At 43.5% G+C, this 26,960-nt stretch overlaps 1 protein-coding gene across 4 annotated transcripts in view; it reads left to right on the forward strand.

Annotated features, from left to right (window-relative positions):
* Positions 1 to 26,960, forward strand: part of LYPD6B (LY6/PLAUR domain containing 6B) — a 43,046-nt gene that overhangs the window by 2,597 nt on the left and 13,489 nt on the right. The window contains exons 2-4 of one of the 4 annotated variants that reach the window (XM_050711618.1): positions 19,534 to 19,681; positions 20,725 to 20,855; positions 26,110 to 26,168. The gene's annotated coding sequence lies outside the window, so the exon portion shown is untranslated. The other 3 variants (XM_050711620.1, XM_050711621.1, XM_035566078.1) reach the window with 3 other exon arrangements.

Genomic DNA, 26,960 nt, shown 5'->3' on the forward strand with positions numbered 1-26,960 from the left:
CACGAGGCGCGGGCTGCAGCCCCCGTTCGCTTTGCAGTGGCACCGCGCCAACAAAGCTGGATCTGGAGTTCTTGCCTGGAGCTTGGGGCTTTTTGATGTCTGAGCTGCAGGCTTTGGAGGGGAACCAAAGCGGGGTAAAATGACATTCATTCGGTGGGGGTTTTTGTCTAGATTTTGCTTTGATATTTAAACAAATCTAGACTGCTCTGTGCAGCCTGTGAAATAATTGAACAAATCCCGTTGTTAATATCACTTCACCGACCTGGAAACGGGACAGCAGAGGATTAGTGTATGGGTATTCTTGCTAAAAGAACTGGGTTTTAGCTATGTACTAACTTGCTGAATGGTTCTAGGTAAGTCATTTATCTTCTACCTATTTCTTGTCTCATTAGTGGGAATAATGACAGCTTTTCCATCTCCCTGACTTGCTGCAAAGATCGATCAGTTATCTGTGAAGAGCTGCAGTGCTAACAGCAGGGCAGCGTGCGCCAAGCGATAGCGTTTTGAGGGTGCCATTCTCACACCGAGAACTCAACCACGTTGAGCTTTCCCACGTTTCTCTCCAGCCGTGTGCTGTAACACGTAGCAGTGCCGCCACTCAGTCAGCTGTTTGAAGTTGCTCAGTGTGCACTGGGACCTCGGCAGCAAGGATGCTCCGTCCTGCAGCAGGTGTCTGCTGGCAAGAAGTCTTCGTCTTTGGTAAAGCAGGAGTGCTGCATTCCAGTAAGCGAGATTGGAGGAGATGCTTGAGTTATCAGGTGTACGAACAGATCGAACGTACTGCTCAAAATTTGACAGGCCACTTGTTTTCACACTCTTTTTTTGTTTCGCTCGTAAACCAGCGTGTCTGCGAGAACCGCTTTGTTGGCCGTGTCAGTCAGAGCGGCCTCGTTGTGCCTCTGTCGCTGAGTGGCCTAGGAACGGTGTGCTGGTGGTCCCAAATGAGAGAGAAGCTGAGCCTGAAATCCTTTGACCTGCCTTGGGTTATAGAGATCGGAAACTAATGCCAGCTGTAGGAGCACTGCTTGGTTTGTGTCTGTGCATTTGCCCGAGGTGGAACCACAAGGTACTGTGATTTCTGTCCGTGACTTAAAGGGAAGTTTAACAAACAAAAACTTCCCTAAAAACTCGCTGACTTCAGTGGTCTGTATATCATTGGTATAACAATAATCATTTCTGATACTGCTCCGGGAAATTCTGTGGTGCACCTGTAGGCTGTGCCTTAGCTGTAAGGGCTTGTGGACCTTAAAGAGGAGAAAAGTGTTGGTGTCTGAGACACCGTGTGTGTAGCCTTCAGACTTTGGGCTGGGGGGTGCATTTGGGAGTTTGGACGAGCAGGTTATGGTACGAGGCTGGTTCATAATCTGAGATCTGTAAAGCTGCCTCTGGCGGCGATGAATAACTGGTGCTGCAGGGAAGACTAATATCCTCCGCTATGCGCCGAGCCAGTTGGGCAATGTCAAAGCCAGGAGGATGGCAGTGAGATTATCTCCCTGACCCCTGCAGCTCGTGCCCTGCAGTGCGGTGATTACCCTTCTCGCGGTCTAAACACGCATAAGTACAGGTGGTACAAGTTGCAGTCATCTAATCCCTTTCTTGAAAAAATGCTGCCCCGGCTTTGTCTCGATGTGAATGAACCTGTTGCGGCAAATTGCCCTAATTCCGAGCTCAGGGTAGTGCACGGCAGTGGGAGCTGACAGCGTAGGGAGCAGCAGCAGGGGATGCCGGGGGGTGAGCACCTCCCTGCGCTGCTGCCTGCCTCGGGTCGGCTTCGGGTCCTTCGAGTGGTGCCTGCCTCGAGTACCACAGCGCCTTACAGCTCGTCCTTGCGGCTGTTCCGCGGTTGTCCCGTCTCATTGACGGCTGTTGGGTTTCGTCGTGTCTTTTCTGGGGGTGCTGGGGTGGTTTGCTTGGGTTTTGCTTTATAACAACATCCTCTGATCACAAACCGTAAAATCTACTCTGTGCCATAATAGTTATGCTTTATGTCAAGTTATTTTGGTTTAAAAAGCAAACCTGAGGGATTTGTTGCTTTAATATGTGTGTATTATTATCAAAACACACGTCAAGCTTAGTATAAAGTTACCCATTGAGTTACTGTGAGATTTACAGGAGCTGTTGTTAAAGAGATTTGAAAATGGATTTCAAAATTATCACTCCTTTATTAGGGCAAAAAAGAAAAGGATAACAAAGTGTTAGGCTTTACAGGAGTACCAAGGGTATCGCTGTTTGGTTCAGGCGGACATGCTTGCCTCTTTCTTTGTAATGCTCAGACCTGACTGTGTGCCTTCATCTGTGCTAGAGGAGGAAGGCAGAAATAAAACGCTGCTACCCATGGGCGACAGCTGACCAGAGAGGACGAGGATCAGTAAAGCATGCAAGTACACACAAAAAAGGCAGGCCTCTTCGGGGGAAATTCTGATTACGTTGCTGCCCTTTCAGCCCAGGGCAGCCAGAGATGGCGCAGTTTGTGCTCTTTGAGCCTTTCCGAAGTGTGAGTAGCCTGAGATTGGCCTCTGAAACCAACAGGGCTGTTCCTCTGAGATCTGTGGGAGGGAAGCTGTGCCTGAATGTGTGTATATATATATATATTATATATAAAATATATCATATATCATGCATTTATACATAAATGATGTGATTCCCACCTGCCTCTGCTCTGGGGGTTCGGTACCATTCTTTTGCGGGGCAGGTTGTTGAAATGATCCACATTCAAAATGTTCGGGAACAAAATTCCATCCTTTCCTCACTGTAATGAATTCCACATTTGGAGAGATCTCCGGATTTACACAGACACAACAAAAAAGGATTTTCACTAACACAAATTATGTCACGTGTGGAAAAACTTAGACTAGGTGTTTAAATACTGAGGTAGAGGAGAGCTGCAGATCTGCACAGACTTGAAAATCTCTCTTTTTCTGTGAAGTAACAGTATGAAGTTAATAATTACAGGATAATTAGACAAGAAGAAAGATGTGTCGAGTGAGGTAGGATTTCTACTTCATTAGCTGTAGGAAATGAGGGGTTCAGAGTGCAGAACGGACACCTCTGCCGACAGCTCTGTACCGGGCTGAGAGTGTTGGCTGAGCCGAGGGCTGTAATACAGGTGCCATGAGAGACTTGTGGTCATAACGGTTTGAAGCATGCAGCTGATTTAACTAAAATATGTGTGGCATGATTTATTTTTCTCTTTAATAGTCAGAGATGAAGGGCTGTCACTGCTTACCTCGAGTGCAGGGTGAGTTGAACCCCAGGTACCCCAAAGCCTGTCGAGATGAGATCCGAAGTCAGGGCACGCGGTGTTCATGCTCACTGCAGTTTCTCTGTGTTCCCCCTCGAGGCTGTGACCAGGCAGCTTTTTGAAAGAATGAGGTATTGGGGCTTGCAGCTAATGGGACTTCCTGAGACTGCTTCACTGACTCGATCTCTGGACACGTGGTGTGCGTACCCAACACCACATCACCTTCATCAGGACTTCTCATCGCAGAGCATCTAATGCGTTCCTGAAGGGAATATCAGTTTATATGGAGATATTCCATTAATGTTATCCCAGCCATCTTGCTCATCCCGTGTCCAGTTGGATGGGTTGTGCTCATGGAGTATGGCCCCTTCTGTTTTGTCGTGGTTTGGACAACAGTTGGATAGGCTGCACGAACGTGCAAGTGCTTCCTGGGTGCTGAGGAGCTCGGCGGGTTGCGTTTCAAAATAATCCTGATATCCCTCTGATGTCATTTTTTACCTCCCACAGAACCAAAATACGACCAGTCTGTGTTAACAGAGCAGCTGCCATCCCGGATGGTGCTGTTAGTTGTGGACTGGAAACCCCAGGAGCTGGAAACACGAGGGTGAGCAAGAGGTACCGCTGGGAGCCGCGAGGGAATTCGCCTTGCGTGGCTTGCGCGCTGTCACTGGTGGGTGCCACGGGGCAGGAGTGGCAATGAGCACGGCCTGGTGGGCTGGGACAGCAGCAAGAAGGAATAATTACACGTTGGTCCATATTCTAGGCTGGTGGGGTTTGAATCTGTCATTGCATTAGCTTGTACAAAGAGGTGCTTCTCCAAGTGATACTTTTGATTAGCCTGGCAAGGCCAGGGTGTGCAACAGTACGAATCCTGAAGATAGATATCTGTTGTTGTCTTTGTTGGCCATTTGTTTTTGTCGTGAGTCTGGCTGTGTTTCACCATGACATGTCCTTCCCCAGCGACACTTGCCATCCATCATTATTCCTGGTTGTAACAGCAGGACCCATTCTTTTGTACCAACACACTTGCTTTAAATGTAAGATTTATACTTTCCACCTGCTTGCCAGGAGCCAGGATCTCCGTTCATTTAGAGCAATTCCTCAGCTATTGTGAACATCCTGAGAGAATGCAGAAGCAGACTTTGTTCCCTTTCTGACCCACGTTGACTTTAGCAACGCCCTGGTGATTTGACAAATAGCTCGCTGTCTGACGGGAAGGAATTGTTTGCTGTAGTTCAAAGCCAGGTTTCAGAGGCATAGAAAAATATTTCAGTAAGAATTAATGGAGGGAAAGAAAAGGCCTTTGCTGACATACTTTTTTTTTTTTCTACAGGATTTGCTTTTCCCTGCTAGAAATTTGTGACTCCACCAGTCTAGTAGGGTAAGATTAAAAAAAAAAAAAAAAGACAGTCGTGGATTTTTGATACAGACAGGCTTCTTCCCTTTCATTATTTATGCCCAAAGATGCACGGTGTAACAGAAATTGCAGCATTTTAATGCATTGCACTTTTCCCGTGTAAACATAGGCGTGTTTAACACATGCAGCTACCAGAGTTTGTACCTGAGCTGATCCGAGGGACGCTCCAGGCTCAGCAAAAAAACGGGACGGGCTTTTCGAGGGACCCGTTGCTTTTCCAGTCTCCCACCTGGGAGAAGGAAAGCCAGCGGAAGGAACCAGAGCAGCGTGAGAGCTGTGAAGGGACTACTGGGGAGAAAGGGCAACTGACCTATAGCTTTTCAGCTCCTCATTTTTGGAAAGAAGTGACTTTTGGGGCGAGTTCGCTTCTGTTTTGCATTTTCAATAAAGTAATTTTAAAAAGTGACTAGTGCTTTCTGGAGAGTTAGACTTACTTACCATAATAACAGTGGGTAACATGAATCTCCTGCATGTTTTATATTCTAGCTGCTCTTGGATTTTCCAACCATTATCTTGCAAATAAGACCTTTTAAGCCTCTAATAATTGCAGTTGTAGGGTGGAATATTGCCTCCCAAAAAGCTGAATGACCAAACTACCCTCATCATGAAAGACATTATGTTTTCACTGCTTTTAAAAATTGCAGAGAGCAGGCAGCAACCCTTCTGAGGCCTTCATTCAACAGAAAATGCTTGAGCTACGCTATGGGATTTTAAACAGGGGGCAGCTGTTAGAGTCAGATCTTCTGAAAAATCATTACAGAAGTACAACAACAGGTACAGGGAATCAAAAAGTAACAGGACCACTTTTCGTTGGTTTTAAGGGTTGTTGGAAAAAATGTCCTGATAATGTCACCGGACACATGGACGTATTTTTGAACGTTGTTTGTACCCCGCTGTCACGCTGGCCTAAGTACAGTTACAGGTAGATCCTGGGCTTTTGGAGGCTGATAATTTTAGGCGGCGCAGAAGGAGGAGGAGGTGTTTGCTCTCCTCTCTGTGCTCTTGGCAGCCTTGTGTTATTTCCGAGGACAGCTCTGACTTAAGCGATCAGAAATGAGGAAGCACAGATGGTTTTGCTGTTCACCTCAAGGCCTGGGTGTCTTAGGAAGGATGCACTCAGGGTCCCTTTCAGTCCCTTTGGGGACTGAAATTTTCCCAATCGGGGAAATTGTGCTGTAGCTATTACAAACCCTGCAAGCGGGCGATTAGTGCCTGTGGTTGTTGTTCCAGTGGCTGGCCGTCAGTTCAGTGGTTCCCAGCCAGGTTCGGTCGGGGCGTTACGAAGACTTGCTCCAGGTGAGAGTCCGGGATGTGGCAGGCTGTCTCTGGGTGTCTGCTCAGGAATGCGGTGCTGACAGACCTCTTATTCTGGCAGGATAGTCTTTCCAACTGACTTTTTTTCTGATTTTATCAGTTGTGTTAATAGCCTCCCTGAGTACGTTTAATTGTGGAATTCTGTGTACGCCTGAGGACCTTTGATCATGTAAAGCAGAGATCACGTAACCCTCCCCTTATTTCTAGGGTTCGTGTGTTTTTGAAATGCATTTCCATCTCCTCTAATATTGCTGAGAATAGTGCATTGCTTCTGTGATGATGAGAAAGTCCCGTTTGTATCAGGCTTTTTGCAGAGGGTTTCGTTTATTCCGTGTGGATGTAAAATATTTTTCCTCTGTAATACCTGGATAGGTGGAAGGTATAAATTTATTTAAAATATACTTGCACATGTGGCTTTTTGAGTTGTCAGTGTAGTTTGACCACCACGAGGATGTAATTACGTGGTAAACAGTTTTAAGAAGCATGTGTAGTTGCAAATGAAATCTTTGCTTATACACTGAGTTGCCAAAATAAAGGGAATTGAGATCTGCTGTGAATTGTCGGAATGCACTCTTAACTGGTTAAATCCATGTTTACAGCCTTGCCTGTGGTTAACCACGGCTAGATAAGATTGTGGGCTGCCTTATTGTGAGTGCTAACATGTAGAGGAGCAATGATACAATTCACATTTAAATTACTTTTCCTTGCACTTTATTTTTCTATTGTCTTTGGCTTTGAGAGGAGCTTCCTGTGTTGTGAAGAACGTTATCAGTTTATTAAGTGGCTGCTTCTTACAATAATCCGTTGTAGCTGGAAAGGTAAAGATTGGCCTTCAGAAACCTTACACCATGCTGGATTCTTGTGGTGCTTCCATACGAGAGGCTGCAGTGGTTAAGACTATTCCAATAATGTGCTAAAATCACGTCTGGCCATATGTAAGGTAAGACTTGAAACTTGGCAGTATGTGCGCTTCTAAGTCAACATAGCTTAAAAGTAGCCACAGTGCATCAATTTAAATATTATTCCCGTTTCTTAGTTATCACAGCAATGCAAACAGAATTTATTTCAAGTACTACCCCAGTCTGGGCCACGTCCCAGCTGTTAGCATAACGTCTTCAACTTTCACTGCAGCTTATCAGGAAAAAGTGAGGTTTGAGCTGGAGCATTTGGGGGATGTCGCCTGGGTCATCATGCTTTAATACGGATTAGTTTACCAGAGAAATCACAGTGTTTGTATGTATGTATGCATACAAAATTAGTAAGAAATGCATTGCTAGTATTCAGTCAAATCAGCTGGGCAGCTGAGCGAGTTGTCCTCCCCCCGGCCGTAGCCTGCTGCGCAGGTGTTCTGCAGAACAAGCCTGAAAAAATGATCTTTGAGCTGGGTTTCCAGGCAGTCCTTTGTGGAGCACAGTTCTTGTGTATATCCATTTGAGAAAGGACTTGTAAATAACGGATTTTGTTACGAGCACCTCGAGCACTTGGTTGTTCCCCAAAACAACGGCAGGAACAGGAATTGTATGGATTGTGGTAAGCGACCTCCCCCAGCCGAGGCTGCCCAAACCCCATCCAGCCTGGCCTTGGGCACCACCAGGGATGGGGCAGCCTGGGCCAGGGCCTCACCTCTGAGTAAAGACTTATATCTCCTCCTTATATCTGATCTAAACCTGCCCTCTGTTACTCCAAAGCTGTTACCCCTGGTCCCATCCCTGCACCCCCTGACAGAGTCCCTCCCCAGCTTTCCTGTACAGGATTTACGTTTCTTTTGTAGCTGCTGCACTGCTTCTCCTTTGCCTGCAGTAAACAATACATATATATATACACACATATATATTGTTAGGAGGAGGATATTGAGCTCTTCTGGCACTTGGTTATAGCCTGGCTTAAATATTTATTTATTTATTTATTAACACGAGGTAAAGCAATCCCTTCTGTATTTGATGGCCATTGGCAATCCTGAATTTCCTAGAATTCCCTCGGAATTCCACCGCTTCCTTGGCGGCTTTTGTCTCTGCATCATCTTCACGTTACATTTTGCTCTCTCCCGAGCTCGCTGTGTGCTAAAGCACATGCTGAAGAAAGTCTCGGTACTGCTACAAGCGATGCGGGGCCCCGCTGGGAGGATTCCCGCTGGGAGATCCCGCTCTGACTCCCGGCGCGCGGTGTTCCCACAGCCAGGCTGGAAATGGGTGCGGTTGCCACGAGCAGTAGCAACAAAGGCACGAAGCTGAGATTGCCTTCTGTCAATGGCAGCTCATCAAAGGGCTAGGAAAATCCATAAAAGGAGCAATAAAATTACTTTGAAAGTCCCGGGTTCACTCATTTTACTATTGCAGGAAAATGCTCGTAATGTATATACACATAAAACACGTTGGTTTGTGTTGTGAGTGTGGTGCATGTTCTTTGAAGAAGTAGATAAGGGGAAATCCCTCAGAGCTCGTATAATAACTGCGCTCCCATAAACTGGCCATTTTCTTCTGGGAGAATGTTACAGCCCTGTTCATTCAGGTTTCTTTAGCCGAGTTGTTTCCTCTCTGTGTAAGGGATGCTGTAGTTAATCAACTTCTAAGTCTGCTTGGAAGAGGGTTTAACTGTTAATCACCATCCACAATACTCAGAAGTGTCTGAACTGGTGTGCTGAAATGCCTTTTTCCAGGAGCAGTAAGCGCTGCGTGTTTTTAACAGTCTACAGTAATAAACACTGATTGTAAAGCTCTGATGGGTAGCTAAATCCATGAAAACTCAGATAGGCATTTTAAAAATAGCCCCTGAAATGATACTGAGATCACATCAGTGCTGCTTGGAACCATAACGTCAGTATAGCAGCGGTTGTGTTCTCCGTGCCTAGTAAATGCCCTAGCACATGGGAATCCGCGGCAGCTATTACGGGACTGCGCTCTACCTGTGGGAAGATGCCTGAAGGCACACAGCAGAGGGAGGCTAGGGAAATACAGGTTTTTAACCCATCGCTCTCTTGGAAACGTGGCACTTCATTCTGGTTTACCAGAGGCGTTTATCCTCGCTACAGATTTAGATTTATATATGCCAAAGTCATCGGATAAAAGAGCTGATAACTGAGACAGAGACCGGAAGGCAGATCTTCCTCCTCTCGGGCGAACGTCTGCTCTGCGTGTGTGTGTAGACTTTGTGTCTGCAGGACGGACTTTTGATGTTCCCTGCAAGGAGTATCAGTTTCAGCAGGAGAGATCAAGAGCTTCCCGCTGCAAACGATCCGATCGGCTGCTGATCAGAAGGTTTATTGGAGAAGAGGTGGTCTGAGCCCTGGCTCCGTTTGGGGAGGAATTAAGGCAGCTCTCCCGCTGCTCCTGCTGGACAGAGAGGGGCAGAGCAGCCCTGCCTCCGGTTCCGTCCCCTCCACCAGCTTCCTCCCCAGGCAAGCAGGAATCTGGTCTGAGTGCCATCTGGACCGAACCCCTCGGATGAAGCCCTCGAGAAGGGCTTGTGACTACAAGTGAGACTAAGCTGGAGATAGGGCGGTAAGATGCTGGGGCCTGCCAGAGCTGGGTGTGCCTGAAAGCACAATTTCACGTGATTAGGGAATGGAAAACTCCGAGGAGCCTCTGGGAGCCTGGTAGCAGCTGAGAGGTGAGTGTGCAGATTACCGTTTTTCAGTCTAATGTGATTGTTCTTGTGTTTTTTGGAAGCGTAAATGGCTTTTGTGGATTTAAAGGTAGGTGCTCGGAAAGGCTGCTGCTTGAGCTCGGCGTCAGCCCATCGCATCAAAACCAGCTCAACCCCCTAAAATCCCATCGCAGAGGTAACTGGTGGTTGTGAAGCTGCACGTAGGAAAGCCACACAGTTCATGGCCGGTACCAGTTCCACCACGGGAATGGCTCAACGGGAATTTGGTTTTGATTTTTTCCCAGTCCGTGTGTCAGTGAAGAAGGACTTAAAATTGAAGGACTGGCAGATGGTGCTTCAACGCATTTCCACATCCTGAGAACTGACAAAGATCACCCAAACGTCTCTCCCTGCTGGACGGGTTGACCTGCCAGTGCAGTGACCAGTGGTTTAGAAAGGTGCAATATTTATATTCAGTATTTTAATAGGAAAACCTGAGGCTGCGTGTGTGTACCCTGCAATGCAATACCCAATTGTATATCAGACCCAGGGGAAGTTCATTGTGCCTGTAGTTGTAATAGTGGGTTAAATACCAGGGTTATTAATCTTTCCTCACCTCAGAAACGTGTACCCCGTGTATTAATGTGTTTCTCTATGAGATTTAATTGCTCAGACTTGTAACAACTCAAAACTTAAAATCCTGTTTCCCACTGTGACTTGAGTCTTGGGAAATTGATTCTATTTAAAAGCAGCAAATTCTTGTCTTCTTTACATTACGTTTTCAGTGGCACATGGAAGTTCATTTGCATTTGCTCAGAGGGATAGTAGTTAGGTACAGTGTTTGGAAGGTGCAATACACAACGATCATCGCTCTGCAGTAGCGCTACTAGGTCAAGAGTTGCACTGAGAACTAAATCTGGCTTATCCTTGTATTGGTCTGATCGTGCCACGCATCTTTTATCTATAAATCTATTACATTCAGTGGGACAATCTGTTAAATCCAATGGGCGAGCCTGTGGCAGCGAGCTTTGGTGGTCTGGGATCTGAGTGAGGATGACTAAGGAACATACCTGGGAATGTATGCTTTAGGTGAACTTATGGTTTTATTAATCACCGTTTGCTTGTATGACATACGTCAGCACCAGCCCCGGAGGTAAGGAGATGTTTTATAGATGAGTGGAGCCTGAGCCTCAGACGAGGGCAGCGGTTTTCCAAAAGCAGGTAGAGCCAGGAGTGACGCCGGGAAGGGAAATCCAGAGTCCTGCCTTCCTGCGCTTGGCTTGATTGTGTCAGCACCACAGTCACCATCTTAAAGAAATGACTGCGATAAAACACCTCGGTGTTTATCTTCACATAGTAAAGAGAGGCATTTCTTACAATAAAATATGACTTAGACCTGTGGAGGAAATAATAGTCCCTAAATTAGCTTCAGATGAAGGCAAAGTATTTCTCCTGTTACACACTTTTGGCTTTCACGTTGCATAAACTAGAAGTAACAATGAATATTTTTAAGTTTTTTTTTTTTTTTTAAAGGTTAGAAGAATTTTAAGAAGGTTATGAGAATCAATCTGTCATCGTTTGTCTTCTGAGGAATGCATGCAATGTTTTTAAAAGAAAGGAAAAAGAAAAGAAAAGTAAAAGGAGCGGGTTTTGTTGAATGACGTTGATTTGCTTTGGAGTTCTTGTTTGTTTTTCTGCTCAGTAAGCTCCTGACATTGAAACGGACTTGAAAAGGCTGAGAACTCTGACATTAGATGTAGATTTTAGGTATGTCATCAGCTGCAGTAATATAATATATACAATATATATGATTTTTTTTTACAGCAAGGACTAATATTTGGAAGTATTGCTTTTCTTCTGTGCTTCTCTTCACTGTGAAGTGCAACACTCAGTGTAATGTCAGAAGACTTACAAAACAAATTACACGCATAGTTTCACTTAATTTCTGAAAATTAGTTTAAATTCTTTTAGCCTATAGCAACAATACTCTTGTGGCTCACTGCATGTTGTTAAAAATTGGACAGGACAGGAGTGTGTGGAGAACTGGAATTGAAGCCCATTCTTGAGGAGCTCAGGGTCGGGCTGCTGATGCACCCCATACTTTCTGAAAATGAACGTGCATGGGACTTGAGTAGATTCTTCTCTTTTCTGGTAAATGACATGTAACTTGAGCTTTTCCTGATCCATCAGCGCTGCAGAGCTCTCTGCATCCGTAATCACGCTCCTGTGTTGCAAATAAGCGTTTTCAGTTTATGAAGTGTATATTTTAGTTAATGACTCCTTAATCCTTGACTAAATGTGCAGGTGTTCTGGGATGTGAATGGTAGGGAGAGAATGAAAAGACCTATTTGTCCCAAAATGGATTTTGCAGGTCTTAGTATTTTCAGCTTACCTGGGTTGTTGCATCCTGCTTGTACTCGACGATGTTTTCTTTTAGGTTTCTGTTGATCTCAACGTGTTTTACGTACTTTATGCTTTCATCGCTTAAAAAAAATGAAAAGACAAGTATTTATTCCTATTGCTAGGTAACTGAGAGCAGTACTTCTTTGAGAAGAAGGCTTTTTTCCAAATGCGGTTCCAGGTTATTAAAACAAAGCAGTCATTCCCCAGGGATTAGTTGTCCTGCAAAGACTTTTTGCCATGCTTCAGCCTGTGGTTTCTGCCCTCTTGAAGTGTCAGGAGTTGATGTGAAACCCTGTGCTGCTGCCACTACTCGTTTAGTGTCGTCGTCTTCGTTTTATTAGTCACAGAGAAGCTGAGAAGCTGTTTGTTGCAATGTGTGGGCTTTTTCTCCAAGCCTAAACAATTGTTTGCCTTAAGCGAGCATTAGATACCCTGTCCTACTTGGCATAAAGCGAGTGTGCCGCCTCTCTCATTGCACAAAGGGAAACATTTTTTCTTGAGTTCTCATTATTTTCTGCCTGGTTCCAACTAAGAAAATGAAGCACTTGCTTAAAATAATAACCAATAAAAATGTGGGCTTCAAATGAAAGGAGATTTCTGTTTCTGGGAAAAGAGGGTCCTTGTGGGACGTGTTTTAAGTGCCAAGTGTTATGACCTACAGGTGTCGAATACACAGTAATTCAGCTTGGCTTTAGTTCATTAAATTAGCCACCCTGCTTTCATTAGGTTGCTGGGAAAACTGTGAATGCATTGGTTTGTGTCTCGTTGGCAGCTAGTTTAGCAGGACGGTGATTCTTAGTGGACTTCCAGGCAGAGTCCCAGTGTTTATCATTGCACTCTGCCACGAACTTATCAGATGCTGTGTAACGACCGCCTGTCTTCTGGAGATGCTTTGGGATGGTAAAGAAACTGCTAACAACTATTAACTCTCATTTCATAGTAGTCATTTCAAAGGAGAAAAGCTTTTTTTCTATTTTTTTTTTAATGGTTTCATCCGGTATATTCGAGGACACTTGTTAAATGAGATTTTTCATTTTAAACATTTGTGTGTGGCAGGTACAGATTTATCACTATTACATTTCTCAGGTGTGGTGTGGTTTTGGGATACGTTGTCTTTGGAACTGGCGGTGCCCTATCATGGTACATCAACGTGCCAGCTCCGTAGCTATGAACTTGGTAGGGGAATTCAGTCAAAATAAACAAATAAATAAATAAAGCCATGAAGATGTACATTCTGTGCCTCTTTTGGAAAGGGCACAGCAAAGAAAATCTGTCATGATAAAAATTGTCATTGGTACCACTGCTGGCCTTCAGTCCTTCTCAATAAAACAGTCCGTTGGATGCAGCATCTGACAGGGAAGATTCATGGGACGAGAGCCAGGCTCCAATGGATAATTTAAGTTCAAATATACTTGCTGCATATTTCACTGGTAACTATTTATTTGATCAGCATATAGTTCTACTAAATCCTACCATAGTTTCATCGGTACTGTTTCTTCTGTCCTAACAACTGCATACCTACGAGAGATCTGAAGACCAGCTGCTGTGGTAACAGGGCCAGAAGTGATTTTTTTTTCACTTCTAATTTTTTCATTTGGATAATCAAATATAAGAGATTCTGGTGTGGTACACCCATATATAAATGCATCATTTTTCAGTACAGACTGTCCTGGGTTTTGTTCTGACTTGCTCCCTCCAGCCATGCTTTCATAGCCACTCAGTGCCTTGGTTTCCTTGCCATTTGTTTCCTTCGTATTGTTACAGGTTGTTGATGACTTATATCATCTCCCTTATATCAGGGGAGAGTCATCTTCATGTACTTAAAAACTGTGCCTAAGAATATTGCTATTGTTTCTTCCACTTCTTTTTGGATTCCAGATTTATGGAAAACTGCTGACATCCTCAAAAAGGAATCTCAACTGTGTTTCTGTGCCCAGATGCTAATCTGCTCCATGAGAACACTTTCAAGGTTTTTTTTGCTTGCTTCTTTCCCACTTCATTTTTTTTTTTTTGCAGTTACTAGGGTTGTTACATCCTTGAATTCTTGGATGTTTGAAGTTCCTTAAGCTAATTGTGAGAATCCTGTTCAGAACTTTATCTCTGCTTATCGTTACCTTTGTACGTTAAATCACTTTTTGATGGTAACTTTACAGCCTTCCCTCCTCTATTGTAGGAATAAGTCTTTCACACTCTTTGTTGACTGACGTAAGGCAAAATGAAGTTTAAAATATTATTTATAATGTAAGAGTAGGATAAAGAAGTGGTTAGCATGACTTATTCAGGCTTATCTTCTTTATGCAATTAGGTAGACACATTCCATTCTACAGATTTATTTATTTATTTATTATTTTTTATTTTATTTTTGAAGTTAAATTGCAGCCCTACAGAGGTTGATGGGGAATCTTGCTGTTAGCTTCAATGATTGGGAATTAAAAGAGGCCAAGACCCTTTAATACTCTGCGCATTTGTGTTCTTATTCTAGAATAAAAATAAGATATTTTTTTCCCCAGCTTCTCTTTTCCCAAATGTTTTGGGTTTTAGTTCTTACCCTTTTCTGTTCAATGTTCATTTCAGTTCTAAAACACAAAGAAAAAGGGGGACGGGAGCACAAAGGGGACGACGTACAGCAGCTCGGCCCTACCTGCTAACAGCTGTAATGTTCAGCTTCAAGGAGGCGATTTGCTATTGCCTTCATTGTAGGTTCTGTGTAAATTCCCCTACAGTTATCGTTTTTTTTTTTTTTTTTTCCAATGGTGCAAGGGTAATCAAGAGCACTCAGGGTGAAGTAGTTAGTAATGAGCACTGGAGCATGAGTTAACAATTGCATCTTCAGTCAAATTAAGACTACTTCAAAATAGTTCGTGGTGTAAGAGAAAACATTTGGAGTGATACTTCCCCTCGGAGAGAAGCAGACTCGCTGCGTGTGCCTGCCTACTCTGCCCGCGCCTTCTTAATGCGCGCATCCCCGGGGAGCCAGGTCAAATTTTACTAATTGCTTTGAAGTCATTGTACTTGTCTGTGAATCCTTGAGTTCTTGTTTTGAATGGACTACATAGGCAAGCCCTGTTCTAAAAAATGATGGCTCTAGATATCCGCTCTGTATGAAAATGGTGAGCAGACTGTTCCCCCATTCAGCAGCAAACATAGGCAAGGAACAGAGCAGGCTATTTAGACATTGGCAGATACTAATACAGCAGAACAAATGATGCAAACACCACTGGAGGTCATAATCTACTCTCCAAGTTGGTTGTTTAGACCAAGAAATGCATTTTGCTTCTGTATTACAGATTGATTTCAAATTTATGGCCCATCCAGCAGCTGGGAATTATTCAACGGTTCTGCTGCAATTCCATGGCAGCCTACATCCAGTTTAACTGATGACTTGTATGGTGCTGTTTCCTTTCCTCCGTTTTATCCCTTGTCTTCCCATCTCTCTGCCTTGCTTCTGTCTGCAACTCACTGGAGCCGTGCCAAGCTGGTTCAGTGCTCCCAAGGTGGCAGAAAGCTCGTCTGGCAAAAGCGTCATACAAATATACAAATATATTTGTATGTTTTACTGGGCACGAAGTCTAGAAGGCACGGTCACACATACAGCTTCTGAGTGCACAATGGCTCCTTTGTTTTCTGACTCCCTCGGCAAGAAATAGGTTAAAGAGGCACGGTGCTAGGTTAAACATTAAGGTGCTCACTGTCCCTGGTGCAGTGCCTGGAGGCGTTTGGTAGGCAGGTCACCAGTTGGGCTGGGGATGTCCGCCCCCCTCGCTGGCTTTGTCCCTGCTCTTCCCAAGTTTCCTTCACCTGATGCACCACTTCTCACAGGGTGTCTGTTTTTGTGTGTCTGGGTTGGCTGTTTTTCCAAACCTTTGGGGTACTGAAGTGTTATTAAACCAACATTTCTCACCTGTGTCCTTTCCTTGTTTCTGTCTTCTTACCTTACCTGGCTGAATAGTACTTTCTTGCATGTGGACTAACGACAATAACCACGCTCAGCAGTGATTTCTACAGTATAATCAGGTCAAAATCACAAGCCTGGGCCTCACAAAACTGTTTATTTGGGCCTACTCACATAGCCTTCCATAAATCTGCAGCCATCGCCCTGTAGGCTTTTGTACAGTGCAATTTGCATTCATCTGTGTCTAGCATTTATATCACCTAGGTGTCTAAAGGCAGGCATACCTGCTGAGCGTTTATTGATCTATTACCAAAGCATGCGAGGAATGCAAACCGGCTACCCAGGAACCGGCTGGGAACAGCAGGGAAAGCACATAGTCGGTTTTAAGACAGACTGCTTGGGGGGTGAAGTTCACAGGTAGCTTTTTGACAGCATACAACAGTAACCACGTTGTCTGTTCCTGCTCGTTCCTGCGCTGTGTTTGCATAGGCATTTATACAGCTGCAGAGCAAACAGCCTGGAAAGGTAAGGCGGCTGAAAAGCAATCCCATGGGCCGTGCAGTGACCCCACTCCTCCCCGCGGCCATCCTGGCCCTGGCACGGGGCTGAGCCCGGCAGCAGGTCCTGCAGGGGCCACAGTGGCCATGGGATGGCTTAAATAACGTGTGGTTAGCACTGCCGGCAGCTCTGGGTCCAGATGGGAGTTCGGCCTGCCTCCATGGAGTTCATCTTTGGAAAGCTGTGGGAGATTTGGGTCTTACATTTCCTGATAGAAAGGATTTTTTCTTTTCCCCTCAGCTCTACAAATGGTGTTGAGAGTGTGGCGTTCAAACAGAGAATAACATTTTGAACTCTTCTTCCCTGTGGTTTTATATTTGGCTTTGTTAGGTTATGCAAAACTAGATCCACTTGGTATTAAGACACTAGGATTATAAAAAAGGGGGGCAAAAAAAGAACCCAGAAGAGTGTCAATACATTTGCAGGCTGGTTATTTAGAAGTGGAGGATGTCTCAAAGATTTCTGTGCTGAAGACTGGAAAAAACCGTGTCAGCAACATAATGGGAGAACATGTCACAGTCGTACAAGATACACAGCCCAGCGTTAGTTTCTTAGCAGCTGTGACAGTTATCATGATAACTAAAGCCTTGAAACCTCTGTTCAGCATTTTTACAAGCAAAACCCTACACTTAAAGTAGACAACTCTGCCAACAGTCATACTTTTGTAAGTAAAGGGATTATGAAACCTAAGCACTTGGATGCCAATTTTTATGTTGTCTGTCAAACCTGAATACGCAGAGACTGTTGAGGTATATTGGTTTTTACACTTTATATGCAAGAATAAGTTTAGGGTGACTTTTGGAATGCACGGTATGTAGGGTATGTTTCTGAAAATAGATTTTTAACAAACCGTCACAACATCTGGTTTTCAACAGTAGCTAAGCAGAAATTTCCAGCTTTTGACACTGGTGAGTTGTCAGAGGAATTAGATCCACTCTAAAGTGAGAATACTGTTCCTGTGTCGTGTGTAATATTTCGATGGTATAATGAAGAAAAAAAAAAGATTTTGGCCTTACAATATGTCATTTATGTGTTTTGGCAACCCAGAACAGAAGTTCAGCACAGGCAAGGGCAGTATGGTCTTTCCTGACCTTTCTGGAGGTGCAGTCCCACCACGAAATGCAGGTCTGGGGGTGCTGATCAATGCCCGCCTGAACATGAGCTGGCAGTTTGCCCAGGTGTCCAAGAAGGCCAGTGGCACCCTGGCTTGTATCAGGAATTGTATAGGCACCAGGACCAGGGAGGTGATCATCCCCCTGTACTCGGCTCTGGCGAGGCCGCACCTCAAGTGCTCTGTTCTGTTTTGGGCCCCACACTACAAGGACATAGAGGCCCTGGAGCGTGCCCAGAGAAGGGCTACGAAGCTGGTGAAGGGCCTGGAGCACAATACCTGTGAGAAGCGGCTGAGGGAACTGGGGGTATTTAGTCTGGAGAAGAGGAGGCTCAGGGGAGACCTCATTGCTCTCTGCAGCTGCCTGAAAGGCAGGTGTGGGGAGCTGGGGGTCAGCCTCTTCTCACAGATAACTAGTGATGGGACTACAGCGAATGGCCTCAAGTTGCACCATGGGAGGTTTAGGTTGGAAATTGGGAGACATTTCTTCTCAGAAAGAGCAGTCAGGTGTTGGGACGGGTTGCCCAGGGAGGTGGTGGCAGCACAGTCCCTGGGGGTGTTCAAGGAAAGGTTGGACGTGGTGCTTAGGGACATGGTTTATTGGGTGACATTGGTGGTAGGGGCGTGGTTGGACCAGATGATCTTGGAGGGCTTTTCCTTCCCTAATGATTCTGTGATTCCAAGATACGTGGAAGACCTGCTCCCTGCTTCGGTTTTGGTGGGGCCGCATGTCATATTTGCTGTCTCTACGGAAGTTACAAAGACAAGGCTAAAAATATGAAGTGAAAATTAATGACATTTTTCTGCTTGTGCATGTTAATGCTTGGCAAGTAATAAACCGTTTAGAAACCTTGAGAGCTTCTACCACCCGTGTGGGTGGCGCAGAGTTATTTCAGACATTTTTACTATCCCTTATCACCTAAGTAGATGTGTTGGTTGATGTTGGTAGCATGCCTCTATAGTGACAAGTGTTGAAAGGAAGATGAAGAAACAGAGTAAATAGTTTCCAAGGCTTGTGATCTTTTTCTTATCCAATTTGTGAGTTATACAGATCTCTCAACCTTATATTTGTGATTCAGAAGTGTACAGATGCTTCCGAGAAGGTTAACTTGTCTTGGCTCAAGTAGCAGTTGCTTTCAATTCAAGAAAAAATTTCCAATAAAGCTTTCCTTTGGGTTCATTTACACATATCACAGTAGTCTGGCTTTGTAGCGGCAGGACTGTTCTTAGTGTTATTTATAACAGTTCTTAATGGTGAAACAAACAATAATGACAAAAACCTTTTTTACTCTTTATTGTGCTGTATAGCAATGTCTGTACTGAGTCTTTATCAACTTATATTGATTCTTTAAGATAAATAATAATTTATACCTCATACAAACTTAAAACTTAGCCAGAATACTCTGAAATCACAAAGTAAGAATGATAACCTATTTTTTTGAAGAAATTATCTTTGATTTCTTAATTCCATTAATGTTCTGGATATGGCAAATGCATTTGCTGAAAACACATGAAGTACCTGACTCGTGTCATTCCTTTGGACGTATTAGAGTCCTTAATGGCATAATCTAGAAAATTCCATAATCAAAACTTCTGCTCAGTTTATCCCCTGTACAATTTTGTGTCACAAAGCCTTGGTATTCTGAGAGAAAATTAACCAAACACTGACTAGGTTCAACCTTGCTTAGCTTACAATACTGACACAGTAATGGGATGCAAGATCGAATACAAATACCTGTGGAGGAAAACATGTCTATTAAACCTGCAAATTCAGTCTTGTTGGTCTTAAAAACGTTCAGGAAAAGGTGAAGAGTGTTTTGCTGAAAGATTGTTTTGGGAACTGTTTAACCTTTGACTGTTTCCAGCAATCTTTAACTTCAGAGTGGAAAAATCAGTTTCATGTGTATTAAAAACAGGTATTTCATTAAAATGCTGTTGATATATATCTTTTTTAATGTTGTTCTGATGACGCATTAGTCAGAAAATGCAGACATGTGCCTTTCTATTTGTTTTAGATAGTGTGGATGGAGTTCACAAGAGATGAACATGAAAGACCGAACTAGAGGATGCCTTTTGTAAGAGGAACTTCGAAGAGCTAACTGTGAGGATCATAAACAAATTATAACTGTGGAGGGGGCACAAAGTGTTTCTTCAAATTAAAACGTAAGTAATAGAAGTGGGTATTTCAGGAAGGGGGGAGAGAGCATGGTCCTGAAAGTCTCAATGAGAAAAATAAAATTTCAAAGGAGAAGGTTATTTAGCTTGAATATTATGACATATTTCCAAGTACACCTGTGAATGCAGATGGGGAGTGCATTCACCGAAGGCAGTGACTTAGTGGTTGATAATTCACGAACAAGTTCCATATGCTTTCTAGTAAATACAGCTCTGTACAGCACCTTTAGCTATTTTCTTGTTTGCTACAGAGTCCAACTTCCAACCTTAAACATTCTGTGATTTTTGCGGGATTCTGAGTTGGAAGGGATCCATGCAGATCATTGAGGCCAACTCCTGACTGCATGCAGGACAACATAAGACTTAAACCATGTATGTAAGGGCGTTGTCCAAATGCTTCTCGAACAGCAACAGGCCTGGGGCCGTCTCTAATTCCCCGGGGAGCCTGTCCCAGTGCCCGACCACCCTCTCGGTAAAGAACCTTTCCCTAACATCCAGCCTGAACCCTTCCCTCATGGCTCCGTGCCGTTCCCTCCCTCCCCTCCATGAGGGAGCTGTAGGCCGCAGTGAGGTCTCTCCTCAGTCTTCTCTTCTCCAAGCTGAACAAACAAGTATCCTCAGCTGCTCCTCATAAGTCATGCCCTCTATTCCCTTGTCCTCTTCATGTGTATATCCCATTTAATAGGCACTCACAAGAGACTCATTCCAACCTCTGTTCAAGGCAGCTTTCTGAGCCCTGGAGGTATTCATGATACAAAGCAGGAGAGTTTTCACGTGGATGGGATTCTTAACCTGTATGTATAATTAAGTTGGGATTATTTTTTATCACTCCACCCCTCTTTTCCCCACCCCAGTCTTTCAAGCCTTTGAAGAGAGGCCAGCCTTCTGGCGTGTCTGTCATAGTTCTCCCATTTCTGGAGTGCTTCCAGTGTCAGAGATTCCTGACAGGTTATAGAATTTTATCAAAACGGGACCGTGAGGTGATCATATCAGCAGAAGTGCTACATCTCTGCTCTTCTCCATGTCACCAGAATAAAGCAGACACAAACATACATAGTCTCCAAGCTGCAAGATGGAACCAGATTTGCTGGGATGGACTGTCTTCCTCAGATGTGAATGTGTGAATGTGGATATATTGTTTGAATGTGCATGAACGCGTACGGTAAGTGCTTCAGCTTTCTTTTGGTGCTGTACTGAAACTGTCAAATGCTCTGTGTGTTACAGCTGACGCAAGCTAAGGAAGATACCACTTATTTTTAAAGTTGTTTATTCAGAGCAGCCATGCACTGCTAAACTCTGGCCAGCTGTGAACACTTAGCACCCAACCCTAACTGGATTGAAGTGCATATGGGTCCCTGTGTTCATCAGCTGGACACTTTTTCTCCTATTCTGTAGGAAGACCCATTCGTACTTAATTTTTCTGCATTTTTCTGCAACTGTGAGTAAAATAAACCATTTTCTACAATAGGTGTCTGAGCTGGTTGATTAAATCCTGGGTATTTCTGTTCTTTAAGGAATAGAAACGATTACACTGAATTGTGTATTAGCTTTTCAAATACAGCACAATGTTTAAGGTTTGACTGCGTGTTTCAACAAACTTGCTTCCTTTGTGATTAAGTGTAGAATTGAATTCATATCTATAAGAATAAAACATTTATGACTGTCAGCAAATACATCCCAGTCTTTCATGGATTGATGTATTTAAGGAATGCAGTATAACTTTTTATGATGAGAAGAGGAAAAGGCTAGTGGTTTGACATAGATGATAGAAGTTTGTACTGGAGCAGGAATTTGGGCCTGTATTTTCCACATCTTAGGCTAGTAATAATATGTTCATTTTTCCTTGTTTGATGTAGTACTAAATGCCCAGTTAATTGATTTTTTTGAGGGTACTTAGGTCTTATTATGAATAACTTTTAAAAATACTAATTTCTCGTGATCTTTTGTCTTTGGAATCCATTCTGGAGAGGTTACCACAACAGTTAATTAGTTTTCTTGTTTCTAGTTATTGATTACTCAGACTGCTTTCAGTAATCTGTGTTTGGTTCAGCTTAACTGGTCCTTTCCATTGCCTTATCTCTTGCCTTTGACTGACTGAGTATTTTATGTACCAATTAATTTTTTTTCTCCAAATGGGTAATAATGTGGTTTCGTTCTTAAGGGCTTAAGCTATAAAAACTTTGTGCATAACCTGGTGAGTTAACTTTTGACCCCATTTTGGCTAACAGTAGCAACCATCAGCAGCTGGAGAACTTTATCTTTCCACTGCAGCTTGTGGTGCTTACACAGCCTCAGATAAGAGCTGAAGGAATTCTGGATGGATATTGAGTTAGTGCTTTGCTTGCTACAGGGAAATCATTGCTGTAACTTTGTTTTTGGATTTTGTGACTTGCTATTGGCGTTGCTTTGCCTCTGGTGGAGGAAACCCACCCAGCTCTGTCCCCAGGTCTGTGGCTGCCATCTGCACGTGTGTGTGTGGTTAGATCTGTCGCACGTGGTTCCCTAACTCCACCCTTGAAGTCATCTGAGTGTATTTCAGACCTGCAATCCACTCTGTAAGGCCATAAGGAGACGGGACAAATTAAAGGTCAGGCCCAGACACACACGTTTCTGCCGGTGGAATTACAGGGTGAAGCAAGTGGGGTGATGCACGGCTAGACTTAGAGCGATGAAACATCAAAGAGGTACTTCACACTGGTGTGGCAAGTGCAGGAAGTGACATACAGATAATAATTGCAAATTAGCATAGTGCTCGTAGGCATTTGGGTTGGAGCCTCTGCCTGCACCCAGTTGTACATCAGCAGACCCGACCGGATCAGCAGTCCTCGCTGTGACTGGGAGGACCTGGGGTCGTTCGTCATTTAAACGTTGTCTGAGGGGTGGTGGTTGTGTTTAATCCTTAATCTTGTTTTGCATTAAAAACCTGGTAAGTTGGTGGAAGGAGGTTTTGAAAGGAAAAAACAAACAAACAAAAACCAGGTGGCACTGGAGAAATCTGACTAGTTACTACCAAAGCTTATTGCAACTTCTTGTTCTTCCTGGCTTGCAGGAATTGAATGGAGGGAGAATTGGTCTCTTTGTCTGTTCTGTGCTATCTGTCTGCAGACTGGAGGAGCGCCTGAATCGTGCTGTGTTGCTGCCCGTGCCAGCAGGCTGACTGTGCCACTTACTGGTGCTGGTGCTGCTCTGTCACCTTCACAATTCGTAGGAATCAAACCCTCAGAACTGTAACAAAAACTGGATTTAAGCACGCTTACTTTAAGTATTTATTGACTAAAGGAATGTGCGTGGGGAATATCGTCAGTAGCAAGCACAGTAATTACCCAAATGACTCCCCTGCTTGTTTCGTTACTAGATTACCAGTCCTTCAGTAACCAAGGGTTTGAAGAGCGAGTGGCAGGAGGCAGACAGGGAGGGAGGAAAGCACTGTCTCTTTTTGCAGCATGCTCTGCCTTGTTAGAGACATTTCCCTCTTGGTATAAGCTATGTTGCTTTCTGCATCCAGTTTTCTATGGACATTGTTATGTTTCTCTGGTAATGTACACAGATATTTCTTGAAAGCACTGTATGTTTGAGAAACCTTTGATGCAGCATCCCTTTATACTGATAATAAAAATGATTAAAGCATCAGCAAGGAGCGATTTGGGAATGTTGTGTCTCTTTTTTCCTGCTGCTGCTTTTGAATGCCTGAAGCCCGTTCATGATCGTTAAGTGAGAGCACAGAATTGCAGCAAGAAAGTTCTCTTATTTCAAAAGACTGTTGGACTTCTTTTTTTCCTGTAGTAAAGTTTATTGCTTCCTATATGTTTGCCTGCTAATACTAAAGGATAGCTTGCCACCTGCTGTGTGATTTAGTTCTGTAAAATTCTTCGGCTTATACTCTAAAATTTGCCGGTTCATCTCACTTCCTAGCTTCCCAGCCAATTAACTTCTCCTGGCCCTTCTGTCCACATTTTTCTTTAATTGTCTTAATAAGGTTTATTAATGCAGCCCGTTCTGCATTTCTTTTCCCTGCTTTCCCTCCTTCTGCCTAACCTCTAGTTTTCAGTGCAGTGATAATTAAGAGTCTGAAAGGATGTTCTTTTTGAGCCTTTCCATGTTTGGGGGATTTAATACTGTATATATGGAGCTCAGATGTAAAATCTGGCTCCAGGCTGACATTTGGAATAGAAGATCTGAGTTGAAAATGTTTCATTTATGTTCTTATTTTTTTTGTTTACACGCAGCTGTAAATCCTTGAAGTAGATAATTAATTTTCTGTTTGTGTCAACTTCTGCATAATCCATGCAAGTATTACGTTAGCAGTGTCAGAATGGAAGTGATAAGCTGCGAGGTTCCCCCTCAAACTCTTTATTCCGCTGCTGATGTTCACAGAATACGTTCTAAGGAATTGCTGGATGTGCAGGTGGGACTCATTCTCAACCCACAATTTCTGGAAATCATTGAACCTCTAAAAAGATGCATTTCTAATCACTGGATAATTAGTGTATTGCATGACGTGCATTATGAAAATGAATATAGTTAACAAAAGGAAATTTAGTATACTATTAGCAGTAATGAACATTTAATTTTTCCTTCAGTTTAGGTATAAAACTGATGAGGCTGCAGTGCAGGGCTTAAGTCAGTCCGTTTGTTTGTCTCTCTCCATTTGTAATGTACCCAGGCTCTGTTTAGTGGTTGCCTTTCCCTTGATTGCACAACGCATACTGTGAACCAAAAAATGTGGAGGGGACAATAAAGATAAACAAAAGTCTTCAGTTTCTATGAAAAAAGTTTGGTTTTTTCAGATTAGAAAAAGTGCCAACTGAATGAGAGGTGTGGCAGGCAACCACTAAATCATGGAAAACGTGGGGAAAGTAAATAGAGAGTAGGTTATTCGTGGTTTGTCAGCGTCCAAGGACCAGAGGCCATCAGGTGAAATGGGCAGCTCAATTCAAAGAAAGGGAGGGAAGTGCTTTTTCAAAAGGTACATACTTTAGTTTCCAATTTATTGCCAGAGGATGCTGTGACTACCAAAGCTCTAGATCGGTTCCAAAAGTGACAACCCATGGGTTGTTCAGTTAACTAACCCGTGGACAGGCAGTTAAGCACCAAGACAAGTACAACGTCACTGCCCCAGAAAGTCGCCGAAGTTTGCTGGTAGTTTTTTCTTCCTTTATATTGTTTGCTTTTTTTTTTTCATTACTAGTGATTTTTTTTCCTTTCATCTTCATTTCCAGTTTATCCTAAGACTGATTTGATAAGGACTTGTCTGCCTAAAATACACTTAAGGTTATACGAAAGATTTTCTGAGCAACCTTATGAAAAAGCATGTGGTGCCTTTGATTGTGAAGAGTTAGAATGCAAGCTCCCATACACAAAAGGAGTAAGATTTCTGCTTTCCCTAGTGAATTGCTTTCTGTTTGGAGGGGAATAGTAGCAAGGCAAGTTTTCATCTGCATTCATTTGTGTGGATAGCTTGCTCAAATGGCATCGGATAGTTCTTGGAACTGGCCTATACAGTATGAGAAGCACAATGAAGAGAAACAGCTACAATAAACTATTTATTCACCCTTTATGTTGAATTGTGCATCTGTTTTGAAACGCAGTGGGCAGGTAGTGCACATAGTATTTTATATGTGTTCCAGCTGGTAGGCTTTAGCAATAACCAGAGAAGTCAGTTTGCTGCAATGGATGCAGGACTGGGTGTCTGCTCCGTTCTGAAAGGGAGAGTTATCAGCCCATGTGGAAATGCACAGGAGGATCTGAATTTAGAGAAAAAAAAAAAAAAAAGGAAAAAAAAATGAAGGCAGAATGTTTGTCTCTTGAGTTGGTGTATAGTCCGCCCATACCAGCTCAAAAAGCTCTGGAGAAACTCTTCTGCTAAACCACTAATAACATTTCAGATATAGGAACTGGCTTCTAGAATACAATACTTACTTTTATGTTTTATGCTTCTAGAATACAATACTTTTCTGTTTTTACTCAGGGTTGCAATAGCTGCCAGGGATGTATCGCTCTAGTGAAGGGGGAATTTTGTCTACTTGTAGTGCCTTTCTGTTTAGCATTACTGTTGATTTGCGAGTAGGAAATGAAGGAAACAGAAAATTTGCCAACTTTAATTTGTCAAATTAAATCCTGCGCATTACAGGCAATATGGAAAGTAAATAAATCTCCCCACCCACAGGCGTTCTTATTGCTATTTGTTACTGCACTTTCAGTTTATTTAAGAGCGTGTCATCTATGGGGCAGATAAATGCAGAGGCAGAGTGCACTTTGTCTCTATTGTTCTTCTAATTGGATGAAAACTCTCTGTTAGGTCCGGCTATAAATTGCTTCCCACGTCGTTTTATTATTGCATTTATTATCGCACTGACTTGACTGAAAGGAGTAAGCAGCGAGGCTTTGAAATGTACATTCCTGTCTCTGCTCTGCAGGAATACCCAGAAGCTAAAGATGATTTCTTCTCAGCGAGCAGGACTTCAGAGACGTGAAGGTGGGAAAGACGCATTTGAAGGGAAATAACCTGACCCTGCTTGGAGAATATGAAGAAGAGCTATAGAATAGGAGCAGTTCGGTCACATGAATTATAAAACTTAGGTATCTCTTCTAGCAAGTGAGACAATTTCACTGTCTTGCTAGGGAGTTAGGTGGGAGGTAAAGCAACAAGAAGTGCGGGCACTGGCTTGGTGCTGCCCTGACACAAATGACCAGAACTGGAACTGGATGGTTCCGTCTTGCATGCTGTTTCAATTCAAAAATCTAGTGACTCTTTCGGGAAAAATACTATGAAAAAATGCTATGAAATGCTATGCGTCCATCCTTGAGAATGATGCAGAGCCCAGAATGGTGGGTGTTTGGTTCTTTCCCAACCCTGGGGATGGTTCCTAGCTAGGGTAGAACTCGGGGCTGAGCCCCCAGCACCTGGAGCAAATGTCTGCAGGATGGTGGAAGAGAGATTGCCTTTCGTGTAGCGATGTGGTTCCGCTTCTAGAGCATGGGTGTTTACAGGAAGGGAAATGTGAGAAACACCACAAAATGAATTGTCTTCAATTAATTCTAATTAAATATTGCTTAGTACCAAGCTGCGTTGAGAGACATGGAAACTTGGTTCTCCTCCTCCAGAAATATGAGCCTTGGAGGAAGAGAAGAGTGCAGCACTTGGGTTTTGTAGCTGAAGATACGGCATGTATGTCAACACGGCTTTTGTGAACCCGTGAAAGGGAGCTTTTTGTGTTTGCATTGCCCCTCCCCTTGAAACGAGGGCACATCACTTTTCTCTCACACG

The sequence above is a fragment of the Cygnus atratus genome, chromosome 6 (assembly GCF_013377495.2).
Source record: "Cygnus atratus isolate AKBS03 ecotype Queensland, Australia chromosome 6, CAtr_DNAZoo_HiC_assembly, whole genome shotgun sequence".
Classification (NCBI taxonomy): Eukaryota; Metazoa; Chordata; class Aves; order Anseriformes; family Anatidae; genus Cygnus; species Cygnus atratus.